The sequence below is a fragment of the Rattus norvegicus genome, chromosome 7 (assembly GCF_036323735.1).
Source record: "Rattus norvegicus strain BN/NHsdMcwi chromosome 7, GRCr8, whole genome shotgun sequence".
Taxonomy (NCBI): domain Eukaryota; kingdom Metazoa; phylum Chordata; class Mammalia; order Rodentia; family Muridae; genus Rattus; species Rattus norvegicus.
Window position 1 is genome coordinate 56,432,773 of NC_086025.1, and position 13,766 is coordinate 56,446,538.

A 13,766-nucleotide genomic window follows, 5' to 3' on the forward strand; every position below is an offset into this window, starting at 1 on the left:
GACAATTTCCTAGACAGATACCAGGTATCGAAGTTAAATCAGGAACAGATAAACCAGTTAAACAACCCCATAACTCCTAAGGAAATAGAAGCAGTCATTAAAGGTCTCCCAACCAAAAAGAGTCCAGGTCCAGACGGGTTTAGTGCAGAATTCTATCAAACCTTCATAGAAGACCTCATACCAATATTATCCAAACTATTCCACAAAATTGAAACAGATGGAGCCCTACCGAATTCCTTCTACGAAGCCACAATTACTCTTATACCTAAACCACACAAAGACACAACAAAGAAAGAGAACTTCAGACCAATTTCCCTTATGAATATCAACGCAAAAATACTCAATAAAATTCTGGCAAACCGAATTCAAGAGCACATCAAAACAATCATCCACCATGATCAAGTAGGCTTCATCCCAGGCATGCAGGGATGGTTTAATATACGGAAAACCATCAACGTGATCCATTATATAAACAAACTGAAAGAACAGAACCACATGATCATTCCATTAGATGCTGAGAAAGCATTTGACAAAATTCAACACCCCTTCATGATAAAAGTCCTGGAAAGAATAGGAATTCAAGGCCCATACCTGAACATGGTAAAAGCCATATACAGTAAACCAGTTGCTAACATTAAACTAAATGGAGAGAAACTTGAAGCAATCCCACTAAAATCAGGGACTAGACAAGGCTGCCCACTCTCTGCCTACTTATTCAATATAGTTCTTGAAGTTCTAGCCAGAGCAATCAGACAACAAAAGGAGATCAAAGGGATACAGATCAGAAAAGAAGAGGTCAAAATATCACTATTTGCAGATGACATGATAGTATATTTAAGTGATCCCAAAAGTTCCACCAGAGAACTACTAAAGCTGATAAACAACTTCAGCAAAGTGGCTGGGTATAAAATTAACTCAAATAAATCAGTTGCCTTCCAATATACAAAAGAGAAACAAGCCGAGAAAGAAATTAGGGAAACGACACCCTTCATAATAGACCCAAATAATATAAAGTACCTCGGTGTGACTTTAACCAAGCAAGTAAAAGATCTGTACAATAAGAACTTCAAGACACTGAGGAAAGAAATTGAAGAAGACCTCAGAAGATGGAAAGATCTCCCATGCTCATGGATTGGCAGGATTAATATAGTAAAAATGGCCATTTTACCAAAAGCAATCTACAGATTCAATGCAATCCCCATCAAAATACCAATCCAATTCTTCAAAGAGTTAGACAGAACAATTTGCAAATTCATCTGGAATAACAAAAAAACCAGGATAGCTAAAGCTATCCTCAACAATAAAAGGACTTCAGGGGGAATCACTATCCCTGAACTCAAGCAGTATTACAGAGCAATAGTGATAAAAACTGCATGGTATTGGTACAGAGACAGACAGATAGACCAATGGAATAGAATTGAAGACCCAGAAATGAACCCACACACCTATGGTCACTTGATTTTTGACAAAGGAGCCAAAACCATCCAATGGAAAAAAGATAGCATTTTCAGCAAATGGTGCTGGTTCAACTGGAGGGCAACATGTAGAAGAATGCAGATCGATCCATGCTTATCACCCTGTACAAAGCTTAAGTCCAAGTGGATCAAGGACCTCCACATCAAACCAGACACACTCAAACTAATAGAAGAAAAACTAGGGAAGCATCTGGAACACATGGGCACTGGAAAAAATTTCCTGAACAAAACACCAATGGCTTATGCTCTAAGATCAAGAATCGACAAATGGGATCTCATAAAACTGCAAAGCTTCTGTAAGGCAAAGGACACGGTGGTTAGGACAAAACGGCAACCAACAGATTGGGAAAAGATCTTTACCAATCCTACAACAGATAGAGGCCTTATATCCAAAATATACAAAGAACTCAAGAAGTTAGACCGCAGGGAAACAAATAACCCTATTAAAAAATGGGGTTCAGAGCTAAACAAAGAATTCACAGCTGAGGAATGCCGAATGGCTGAGAAACACCTAAAGAAATGTTCAACATCTTTAGTCATAAGGGAAATGCAAATCAAAACAACCCTGAGATTTCACCTCACACCAGTGCGATTGGCTAAGATCAAAAACTCAGGTGACAGCAGATGCTGGCGAGGATGTGGAGAAAGAGGAACACTCCTCCATTGTTGGTGGGATTGCAGACTGGTAAAACCATTCTGGAAATCAGTCTGGAGGTTCCTCAGAAAATTGGAAATTGAACTGCCTGAGGATCCAGCTATACCTCTCTTGGGCATATACCCAAAAGATGCCTCAACATATAAAAGAGACACGTGCTTCACTATGTTCATCGCAGCCTTATTTATAATAGCCAGAAAATGGAAAGAACCCAGATGCCCTTCAACAGAGGAATGGATACAGAAAATGTGGTACATCTACACATTGGAATATTACTCAGCTATCAAAAACAACGAGTTTATGAAATTCGTAGGCAAATGGTTGGAACTGGAAAATATCATCCTGAGTGAGCTAACCCAATCACAGAAAGACATACATGGTATGCACTCATTGATAAGTGGCTATTAGCCCAAATGCTTGAATTACCCTAGATCCCTAGAACAAACGAAACTCAAGACGGATGATCAAAATGTGAATGCTTCACTCCTTCTTTAAATGAGGAAAAAGAATACCCTTGGCAGGGAAGGGAGAGGCAAAGATTAAAACAGAGACTGAAGGAACACCCATTCAGAGCCTGCCCCACATGTGGCCCATACATATACAGCCACCCAATTAGACAAGATGGATGAAGCAAAGAAGTGCAGACCGACAGGAGCCGGATGTAGATCGCTCATGAGAGACACAGCCAGAATACAGCAAATACAGAGGCGAATGCCAGCAGCAAACCACTGAACTGAGAATAGGTCCCCTATTGAAGGAATCAGAGAAAGAACTGGAAGAGCTTGAAGGGGCTCGAGACCCCAAAAGTACAACAATGCCAAGCAACCAGAGCTTCCAGGGACTAAGCCACTACCTAAAGACTATACATGGACTGACCCTGGACTCTGACCCCATAGGTAGCAATGAATATCCTAGTAAGAGCACCAGTGGAAGGGGAAGCCCTGGGTCCTGCTAAGACTGAACCCCCAGTGAACTAGTCTATGGGGGGAGGGCGGCAATGGGTGGAGGGTTGGGAGGGGGACACCCATAAGGAAGGGGAGGGGGGAGGGGGATGTTTGCCCGGAAACCGGGAAAGGGAATAACACTCGAAATGTATATAAGAAATACTCAAGTTAATAAAAAAAATAAATAAATAAATAAAAAATAAAAAAAAAATCACGACTAGAAATCGTGAGTCATCCAGGCCTGGGATGGTTGGAGGGTAGAGACATTGCAAGCAGGAGGCATGAGGAAGAAGATGAAAGTCAGGGGAAGGCCAGGTTAGGTCAATGCCAGAGGACTGCCAGGCAGATAGCCTTGCTAAAGCAAAGCATGACAGAATGAATGAAGGGTGAGGGTCACATAAGCTACAGTAACTGGATGGGATGGGTGGGGCAGATCCTTAGCCTGTCTTCCCCTTGGACCCATCCAAATAAAACCACATAGACCGGGGAGGCTTCAGAGCTGGTCTCCTCAGAACACTCATTTCTAACATGCGCAATCGACGCCTGAACTACTGTGTCCAGTCCCCAGGCTGAATACTTTCCAATGAACCATTGCCCAGTTCTTTAAGGTTCCATATAGGGTCTCCTCCACAGGGAAGCTTCCAGGCAATCCTGTGTGTGTGTGTGTGTGTGTGTGTGTGTGTGTGTGTGTGTGTGTGTGTGTGTGCATGTTTAGGACAGAGGTTTACTTCTGGTGTCTTTCTCTACTGTTCTCCACCTCATTTGTTGAGACAGAAGTTCCCATTGCACCTGGAGCTCACCAACTGAGTAAGGGTAAAGCAAGCAGCCCCAGGGACCATCTCATCCCCAAATCGCCAGCACTGAGACTACAGGTGTACGTGCCCTTGTGCCTGCCTGCCTGGTTACATATATGATGAGGAAACAAATCAAGATCCCTGTGTTTGCCTATGTTTACCCATGTAGCCGTGTTCCAATGCCCCCGTTCAGGTCTCTGTGTTAATAGTCCTCTACTCACAAAAGGTTGTCCCTTGTCACAAATAGTGTGTGCACCTCCCTCCCGTTGACAGGCTCACTTTCCCCAGAATCAGCCTGCCTTCCTCTACCTCAGCACGATTCTGATGACATCATCTCACCGCCCTGTCATTTCAAATGTTAATTAATTTTAGCGATTTTGTCATCGGTGGTCAATGAGAGCAGTATCCCACTTGGGCTGATCCGAGACCTAGAGAAAAGGCAGCTCTCTGACCCACTTTGTTTTCTAAAAGAACCTCGCCTGAGAGGGTTCAGTCACTGGCTCATGCAACCCACGGCCACTCTCTGTGTTCTGTCTCCATGTCAGGCGTTGATGGAGCCTGGAGAAGTTGATGGAGTTCTTAAAGAAGAACAAGACGTGTCCTACTCTAGAGTGATCACTGACCTGTGGAGCAAGTTCTAGGCATGGAAACTCCTCATAAGGTGGGTAGGGCCAAGACTACCCTTGTTCAGGGTGTCTTGAGATGTGGTCCCTCAGCCAACAACATCACCATGACCTGGAGATTCGTCTGGTAAGTGCTTCCTTGGGCTTCCCTCACAACCCTGTTCCTGCGGTGTTGACTTAGCATCCTTCCAAGGGTGTTGGCTGGGATAGGGAGAGTAAGAATCTCTGATCCGCACCACACATTCCCAGCTTCCCCTCCTCTTTCCACAGAACTAGTGACATAACCAGCACACATCAATCCAGAGCGACCCACCATCCCCGAGATAAAGTAAAACACTGTCTTATCACATAAGGACCACACCAGACACCCTCTCCCTAGAACCACAGAGATGCTTCTCGAAGATCAGCGTGGTGCAAACCACACGGCCCCGAACCTGTTCAGTGCACAAGAAATCACCGAGGCTAATATTACCAACGCCTGCAGCTGCCCCTGCTGCCTGGGAGAAAAACAAAGACTCAAAGAGAAGGAACACTGGAACTGTCACAGTGTACCAGAGTGGAAATGAGGTGAACGGAGACAATAAAATGGGGGGTCAAATCACAGTCTTAGCCTGTGAGTCCCAAGGCCCTGAGACTACTTTAAGTAAATTAAAGCACACTGCTTTCTCTCTGGAGTTCAAGGAAAATGGATCCTGCCCCTGGCAGACCTCTCAGAACTCCTGGCCACTGGTTTTTTTTTTTTTTTTTTTTTTGGCTTCTTGCCACATATCATTAGTGACCTATTTTCCCCCCCGCTGTGAGCTCAGCCAGGTCCAAGGCCCCTGAATCAGCAGTTTCTCTTCCACTTTGCCACTTTGCTGGCTCCAGGCTGGTGAAAACGACGCCAACGTCACAGAGCATGCCACCACTGATGCCCTCCGGTCCGCGCAGGAGGGGAGAACACGTGATCCTTATAAAGACGTCCGTCAGTCCGCTTTGACCTGAGGTTGCCTTAGAGAGCCCAGCTGTCATGCCTACTCCAGATAAACCGCTGAACCTGGGATTATTTTAGCTGAATAAGTAATCAGAACTAAAAATAGTCCTAAACTGCCGGGGCTTTGTTTAAACCCTGCCCAGGTGGGGCGAGATAAGTTTTTTTTAATATAATCTAATTACAAAAGCATATTTTTAAAAGACTTTATCCCAAAATGCAAAAATAATTTTACAACATGCCTATTTGGAATACAGTGCCCGGTTAATCTGCGCTCTGAATAAAAGGAAATGCCGTCGTTTGAATTGGATACTGAGCTGAGATTACCAGTTGTTAAAAGCAAGCAGGAATTGTGCTTAAACCTTCTAGGGATATCTTCAAACATAAATCCACGTGGGAAAATTACCCATTGCTTTAAAAAGCTGCAAACGCGAGCTTGCTGCCAGGCGGATTAGTCCGGAAGCCAAACTCCACAAGAGGGCGCTGCCTACGTCCGTCCTTCTCAGCCTCGCGGCTTCCTGCTTTGTCCCTTTGCTGCTCTGTGTCCTTCCTGCAGGTGGCTGCTTCTGTAACCAGGTTCTAAGGACATCAAGCAAATGCTGTCTATGCAGCGTCAGAAAGGCTAGTGTAAGAGGCGGGGAACCAAGCAAACCATTAAAAACCAAAGGTAAAATGACAAACCGCAGCTAGCTCGACTTGGCTGCACGGTGTCGCAGGGTGTGCATTTCGTTGCCCACTGATAGAGAATGATAAAGGGATATAAAAGTGTGGTCTTCAGAGACTCGGAAGCAGCTTTGGCGGCAAGCCAACAGTTGCACATTCATTCTCACAACTATTTCTTCCTCCCTCCTTCCGGCCCCACCCAAGCAGTGCACCTGGCGGCCCCTCTGGGGCCATTTCTTCCTGCTCTGAACTTTGTTCCTATCTCTTCTTTCCTGGCTCAAAAGTTACAATGAGCACCTACTCAAAGTCATTCAGAAGAGACAGACCAGCTTAGCTGGGAAGCAAATGGATCCTGCTATGTCTGGATCAGAGGGAAGCAGAGCAGAGACGTGAGATACTGGATGAATCAAGTAATTCGTCCAGGATCATTAAGCACACAACAGAGCCCAGAGAAGACCTCTCCTCCCATCTCCACATACTCCCGTGTACTTAGACTCAGCATCAAGGGCCGCTCAAACACTACCCTGTGAAGCGTCTGGTGTCTCTGGGATTCAGCCTTCCCATCTGAAAGCATGAGATAACAAGATACCAACCCCACACACCAGTTCTTATCTTGGGTACTTTGGGGAGTTGTTTTGATTATTTGTATATTCGTATATGTGTTTATTTCAGTGTATTTGCCTTAGGAGTGTACAGGTTCCCACAGAGGCTATAAGAAGGCATCTACAGGATCCTCTTGGAGGTGGATTGTTACAGGGATTGTAAACCACTGAGCACAGGCGCTGGGAGATGACCTCAGATCCTCTGCAAGAGCTGGAAGTGATCTTAACTGCTGAGCCATTTCTTAAGCCACCTTTCTTTGGCTCTTGAGACAAGGTCTTGCTATGTAGCCTAGACTGGCCTCCAACTTGAGATCCTCATGCTACATTGACTGCTCTGAGCTAAAATAATAACATGTTGCCTTGTTCATACATTCCTGCAATGGAGTGATGTAAACATAGTATCCATGCCTAGGGCTACCAGAGCCTTAATAGGGAGACAGGGAACTCTGAGTTAGATCCAATCTGGTTCTCACTGTTACTATCAATTCATCTTTCAGGCACATGGGCATTAAGTTTATTTATTCTGGCAGACACTCAGTGGCGATCAATTTGAGAGTTCTTGAAAAGATGCTTATTACAGAATTCAGAATGCTAAATATCCCGCACAGGCACATCTAATTGTATAATTAATTATTGTGTGTTCATTAAAATGATGTAGAAAAACTCAAAATAAGGCCAAGGAAAGGAACTGACAGAAGGAAAAGAGACCGACACTGGCCATAGACTGTCACTGAAATGAATGCAGCATGGGTAACACAACATGCGGACTAAGTCTAACCCTAACCCTGAAGAATCCCAGAATAGGTTCTCATCAGCAAATATATTAATGGGGTTGGGGATTTAGCTCAGTGGTAGAGCGCTTGCCTAGGAAGCGCAAGGCCCTGGGTTCGGTTCCCAGCTCCAAAAAAAAGAACCAAAAAAAAAAAAAAACCAAATATATTAATGACCTAGGCAAGCTGAGATCATAGAGGTTTTAATTTTATAGTTTGGGGAGGTTTTTTTTTTCTAGAAGGAACACATTTATTGTGGGAACTAAGTAAAATACATAGGCCTGGACATGATGGCACATGCCTTTAATCCCAACACTCAGGCAGAGGCAGGGGGACCACTATGAGTTTGAGGTCAACCACATCTGTATAGCCAGTTCCAGATGAAGCATGGTTTCTTAATGAAACCGGTTCTCAGAAGGAAGAGGAGGAGGAGGAGGAGGAGGAGGAGGAAAAGAAGAACTAACAAATGAAAAATATTTCAACTAAGTGTTGGTATTACGAACCACTCTCACTTCCAGAAGTGATGTCACCTGGCCACCTGTGCACCTGTTGCCATGGCAACAGCCACACCTTCCCAGCATTCATTTGGTTCAGCTCCCACCTTCACCTGGGAGCAGTTATGCCGAAGTTCAAATAAAAGGCAGACCCTTTCTGCCTCCTTCCTGTTCTCCTTTTCTCTCTTCTTCTCTCTTTTCTCTCTTCTCTTTCTCTCTCTTCTCCCTCTCCAGCACCACCACCACCCCCATCTCTGTTGTCCCAGTAAGTCTCATCCATGTCGGACCATGTTAGCCTGGTGTGGTTTGTCCAGATGCAAGCCGAGATTTCTATCCCAACACTAAGGAACTCCCAAGAAGATCTGTGGAGAAGTTTGAGGACCAAAGAATCGTTGGAGGAACTCATCACCACTTTGGAAAATGAACCTAAACCCCAAAGACCCACATCCTTCATCTAAGGTGACTCAAGACCATGCATGACTTCTGGGAAACGAACTCCATTTTGCTCACTTATCAGAGAGAGACATGAATCAGAGCTGCTGCAGCTGTTGGTCTCCAGGTCACTGTATATAAAGAGAAAGAACTCCCAAACCGATGGATTATGTCTCAAGTCAGGGAGCAGTCTGCGGGTCACCTGACAATGTAATAAGTCTGTAAGAGAGATCTTAGAACACAAGAAGCGTGTGAACTCGCTGGTTCATTTCGTGAGGTGTAGACTAGGAAAGAACCTCAAATAAGAGGAAAAAATGCTGCAGCAGCTGGTGTGGAAATAAACATTGTCCGTCTTTAAGAATACCAGCTGCTCCCGTCACATCTTCCATAGACTGTATCAGTGCGCTTTCCCCACTTGGTGTAGTAAGTCAATGTGTAATAAAAATGCTTAAATTATTAAAGTTCTAGCAGGTACATGGGACCTGAGTTGGGGTATGCATGCTAATGGCCTCATTTGAATAGTTGATTTATTACTGCTGGTAGACCGTAGACCATCTGGAGAAGGGTCCAGTCTAATGAGGCCTCCCTCAGGAGCAGAGTCAATTCCCACACAGGCCTGTAGCTTCCCCTAGAGCATTTCCCCACCAGCCCTTAACCTAGAACGATTTAAAAACAAAAAACAAAACAAAGAAAAAAAAACCCAAGGGCAAAGGACTCAGTCTTCATCGCTCCCTCTCTCCATAAACAGGAAACTCGCGGTTACTAGAAGAAACTGGAGGACAGCTATGTTTGGGAAAAATAATGGAGACCAGGATCTTGCCAAGGAAGAAGGATAAAAGATGACTTCAAATTGCTGTGTCACTGGAGGTGACCAAGTAGAAGATGACAAATGACATTCAATGGCTCTCCGGGGAGACGGGCTGCGGGTTCCGGTGGGGTGAGGAGAGGTGGAGAAGATGGAACCACCCAGAGCAGAGAGATTATTCTGATCCTATTCGAGAGTACAATATTTCCCCTTTCTTCTGGGCTCCCTGGTCCTTCTGGTTTACCTCCGTTACCCGTGCCACGTTAGCCTGTGACCTCCAGTCACAGTAAGTCACAGTCACAGTCCAGTGAGTTTCAAGATCATGGCAGATACTTAATTTGTTTCAAATAAGTACATGAATAATGCATGCAGATTAGCCCCCAAAGAAGAAGTGAGCAATGTGTTAAAGAAGATAGGTAAGATACACAATTCAGAAATCGAAGTCAGCCTTCTGGGTGGACTTGGAGAGCAGGCATAGACCAGTGGTTCTCAACCACTGGTTGCCACCCCTTTGGGGGCCAAAAGACTCTCTCACAGGGGTCACATATCGGAGATCCTGCATATCAGACATTTACGTTACAATTCATAACCGTAGCAAGATTGCAGTTATGAAGTAGCAATGAAAATAATTTTGTGGTTGGGGGTCACCACAGCATGAGGAACTGTGTTAGGGGGTCACAGCATTGAGAAGGTTAAAAACAGCTGCTGTAGTCATAGATGACTACGTTTCTGAGGGTCTTCAAAGGTGCAGAATCCCTCCTCTTCCTTGCGATGAGTCACAGGTGTTCCCTTCTGTCAGCTGCTCCTTTAGATGGTAAACAGTGATCATTGTGTGTTTCCTGTATCTCCTGTATCACCGGAAATGGTGAAAAGGAACCGAATCAACAGGCAAGGCCTGTAGGCAGATGAACTCTGGGAAAATCTGTGTGAAAGTGCACATGAAATGTCCCATTGCAAGAGGGAGGAATGTTCTCCCCATGTAGTGACTATTTTTCTGGACAGATACTTGTCTCTCTTTCTTCCGTGTCATTGATTTATAAGACAATGACTGGCCCCATCAGTTCTTCCAAACTAGGCCTATCCAGGAGACTCAGAGGGTTGGTCTAGTCACACGTGCCAATCTCTTCTCAATAGACATTCTGTCAGCCTTGTTACGAGTCACCAGACTCCAGAGTGCACCTGAAGAGGTGGACATCCTACCTGTAATTTCGAGGCGTTATTATGCTGGCTTTGGCTTTGGGGGACGGTGTTGACAGAGACTTTAGGAGCTTAGCTAGACACAAGGATGAATGCCTCAAGGCCTAGAATCTGGCATAAGGGGACACCAGCAGAGATGTGGGTTTCTGAACCTTACAAGTCCCCATCAGTGGCCCCAGTTAAAGGGCAGAATGCTGTCTGGGAATCCAAGGACCCAGAAAGTTCTCAGCAGCAGCAAAGTGAACTTTGGCCTCTGAGAAAATAAGGTGGTCCTTTTTCCACCCTGGAACGAGATGATACCTAGCATGGAATGCTCTGACCCAGAAGTGCTCGGGGATGGCTCCCCCTTATATTTGGGTCTGAGCTCAAGTGTGATCCTCATTGACACCTCCCCCTGTAGTCTCCCTCCAATGTCAGCCTCTACTATGTTCCTTGTATTCATGGCACTCCATGGTCCAGGCTGACTTGTCTGGATTTGTTTATTGCCCATACCCTGTGGTTCCATGCATACGTCCCATAAATGTGAGGACAGTGCCAGCCTCATTCCTCTCAGAGCAATGTTAACACATAGTAGGCTCTTGTCCACTATGTGCTGGGTTTGTGAGTAGGTGAATGAGTGTACAGCTGAATGTGAGGTAGAGGAAAGCAGTGGAGAAAGCACTGCTCATCACCAACAGGGCCCATCTCTTCCAGGAGGAGGAGGGGTTCGTTTTGAAGGCAAGGAGGTGAGGAGATGCAGATAAATATCTGCACCAGTCACAAAATTCTTCTGGATGTATTTCCTTTATTTTTGAGAACGCCATATGTGGGTATTATGTGTACATCATTCCCTGCCTCATCCCATCATCCTCTTGGGCCCTGCCCCCATCCATTCTTCAGACCATGTCCTCTCAGAGAATAACTGACTGTACGTGCCCAATGCCAGTTGATTCATCTACAACCATTCCTATGGTCAAGGCTCAGGAAATATCATCAAAGAAGAGGCAAGAAATGCAGGCTGGTTTGTTATCGTTGTTGTTGAATATCCACTGTTTAAATGTTAATATGCCTTACTTTAACACGCGTTTCAGAACTCAGAGGTAAGAGGGACAGGTTACGTCAACTCTCAGACAGCTATCCTTGTGATCCTAAAGCAGGGTGTTTTTAAGTATAGCAAGCACTGGAGAGGCCATAGAGAGAGGGGGACCATGATTCACTCTTGACGGGAGCCTACATTGATGCAGTCATCTTGGAAGATAGTAGCAAAAATCCTCAAAGAGTTACAAAGAAGCCGATCCTTTGAGCAAGCTGTTCAACCTTGGACTACCTACCCACTGGAAATGAAATCAGCATCCCCTCGTGTGTGTTCATTGGATCACTGTTCATAATGAGCAACTTCAGTGTCCACTAGTAGATGAGTGGACATTTTAAAAACCCTCCCTCCCTCCCTCCTTCCCTTCCTCCCCTCTTCCCTTCTTATTAACCCCCAAGAGGAGGACATTCTGTCATTAGCAACATCATGAATGGACCCAGTGAACACCATGCTAAGTGAAACAAGCCAGACACAGACATACAAATACTAGTGGTCTTCCTTACACAAGGAATAAAAACCCTAAAACATCCAGAAGCAGACAGTTCAGAGGTGGCAATCAATAGCCAGACTAGAGCCCGTGACTAACAATGGTGTCAGCAATACACGTTTGTGGTCCGCAGCACTTGGGAAGCTGAGGCAGGAGGATGGTGAGCCCAAGAAAAGTCTGGGCTACAATGAGAATCTGAAGCTAGACTGACATAGAAGGCCCTGTTTTACAAAAGTATATACTATAGATAGATGTGGCAGTGCTCCCAGCACTTGGGAGGCAGAGGCAGGCATATCTCTGGGAGTTCGAGGCCAGCCTGTTCTGCATAGCAAGTTCCAGGACATCCAAGGATATGTAGAGAGACTCCACCTAAAAAGGACAACACACACACCAAAAAAGTATATACTATATCATCTACTTAAACCTTCCTAAAAAGGCCAGATCTTACATTTTTTTTCCCACAGATAATAATCATAGCTAAAAGGTGGTGTCTTAGATACTTTTCTGTTAATATATAAGACCAAGGTGACTTGTAGAAAAAAGCAGTGGGAACTTCTGAAACATCAAAGCCCACCCCAGATACACTCCTCCAAGACCACGCCTCCTCCAACAAGGCTACTCCTTCTACTCCTTCCCAAACAGTTCCAGCAACTGGGGACCAAGCATTCAAATACAAGAACCTATGGGATCATTCTCGCTCAAACCAACACAGACAAGATTTAGGAAGGTGCTGGGGAAGATGGTGTTATAAGTGTGTTTATCCTTAAGCTCCACAAGTTGTGCACATTAAATATGTATGATGTTTTACGTATCAATCATATCTTTGTACAAAAGTGGCGATGGACAGACGGATGGATGGATGGACAGATTGATAGATAGATGATAGACTGTAGAACAGGATGTTTGTATTGTACAATTAACAGAACACAGAGGACAGCTTTGTCTTAACATTTGGGCGCAGCGAGAGAATATAATTAAGATGAGTAAACCTCTAAGAATTATTTTCAGTTCGTTTAAACGGCTGCATGAAAAAATTCTTAAGGAGATGTCAGGGAGTTTAGCGTGTGGTTGTTTTCTGTGGTTCCAGCCTAAGACAGCTCCCTCTACCCTCAGCACATGCTCTCGGATTTATGCCCTCTGACCTGTGCTGATGGCAGTGCTAGATGTCTGTCTCTACCGGAGAGATCTCCCCAGGACTGGTTCTCACTGACCGCCTCTGTCTGGTGGAATGATTAGGCTTGTCCAACACAGCTGTTCGGCAGTCTGCAGACACTGCCCTATTCCTCTAATGACTTCCACATAGGTAGGATGCAGTGGATCTAACAGGGATGGGGGAGCACACTAAGAATGACAACATGCGTTCATCTCTGTATGTATTCAGTACATTCAAGGCCAACCACGTCTTTCATACCACTCACCTGCTTTTCGTCTGCATCACCAGCACTGCACAGCCTGTGAGTGAGGACAGGTGTTTTCCCACCCTTGTTTTATAGAGGAAGAATCTCAGTTCAAAATAAGGAGACGTTGAGTTTCTAGTCATGGGACAGGAAGACCTACTCCTTCCTGTCTCCAAATGATATAATGCCTGCATTAAAAGGCAGATTTTCAAAGAAAGGGACATACTGACACCTTCACTGGCTATATCTAGACTGTGCACATCCTGAGGAGACAAGTGGAGTTTATTTTATCTTTGTCAGGCCAGATGACGGTCAAAGACTAGACAGAGCTAACATGGTATCTGGAACTTGAGGCAATTCTAGAATGACACAAAGACGATTAATGG

The 13,766-nt window shown here is 44.9% G+C and overlaps 1 long non-coding RNA gene across 1 annotated transcript; it reads left to right on the forward strand.

Moving 5' to 3' along the window:
* Nucleotides 1-8,052: 8,052 nt before the first annotated feature.
* LOC134479696 (uncharacterized) lies at nt 8,053-9,442 on the forward strand. Its single transcript, XR_010053323.1, has 2 exons — nt 8,053-8,449; nt 9,171-9,442. It is a non-coding gene; the product is annotated as an uncharacterized LOC134479696 (long non-coding RNA).
* The last annotated feature ends 4,324 nt before the right edge of the window (nt 9,443-13,766 follow it).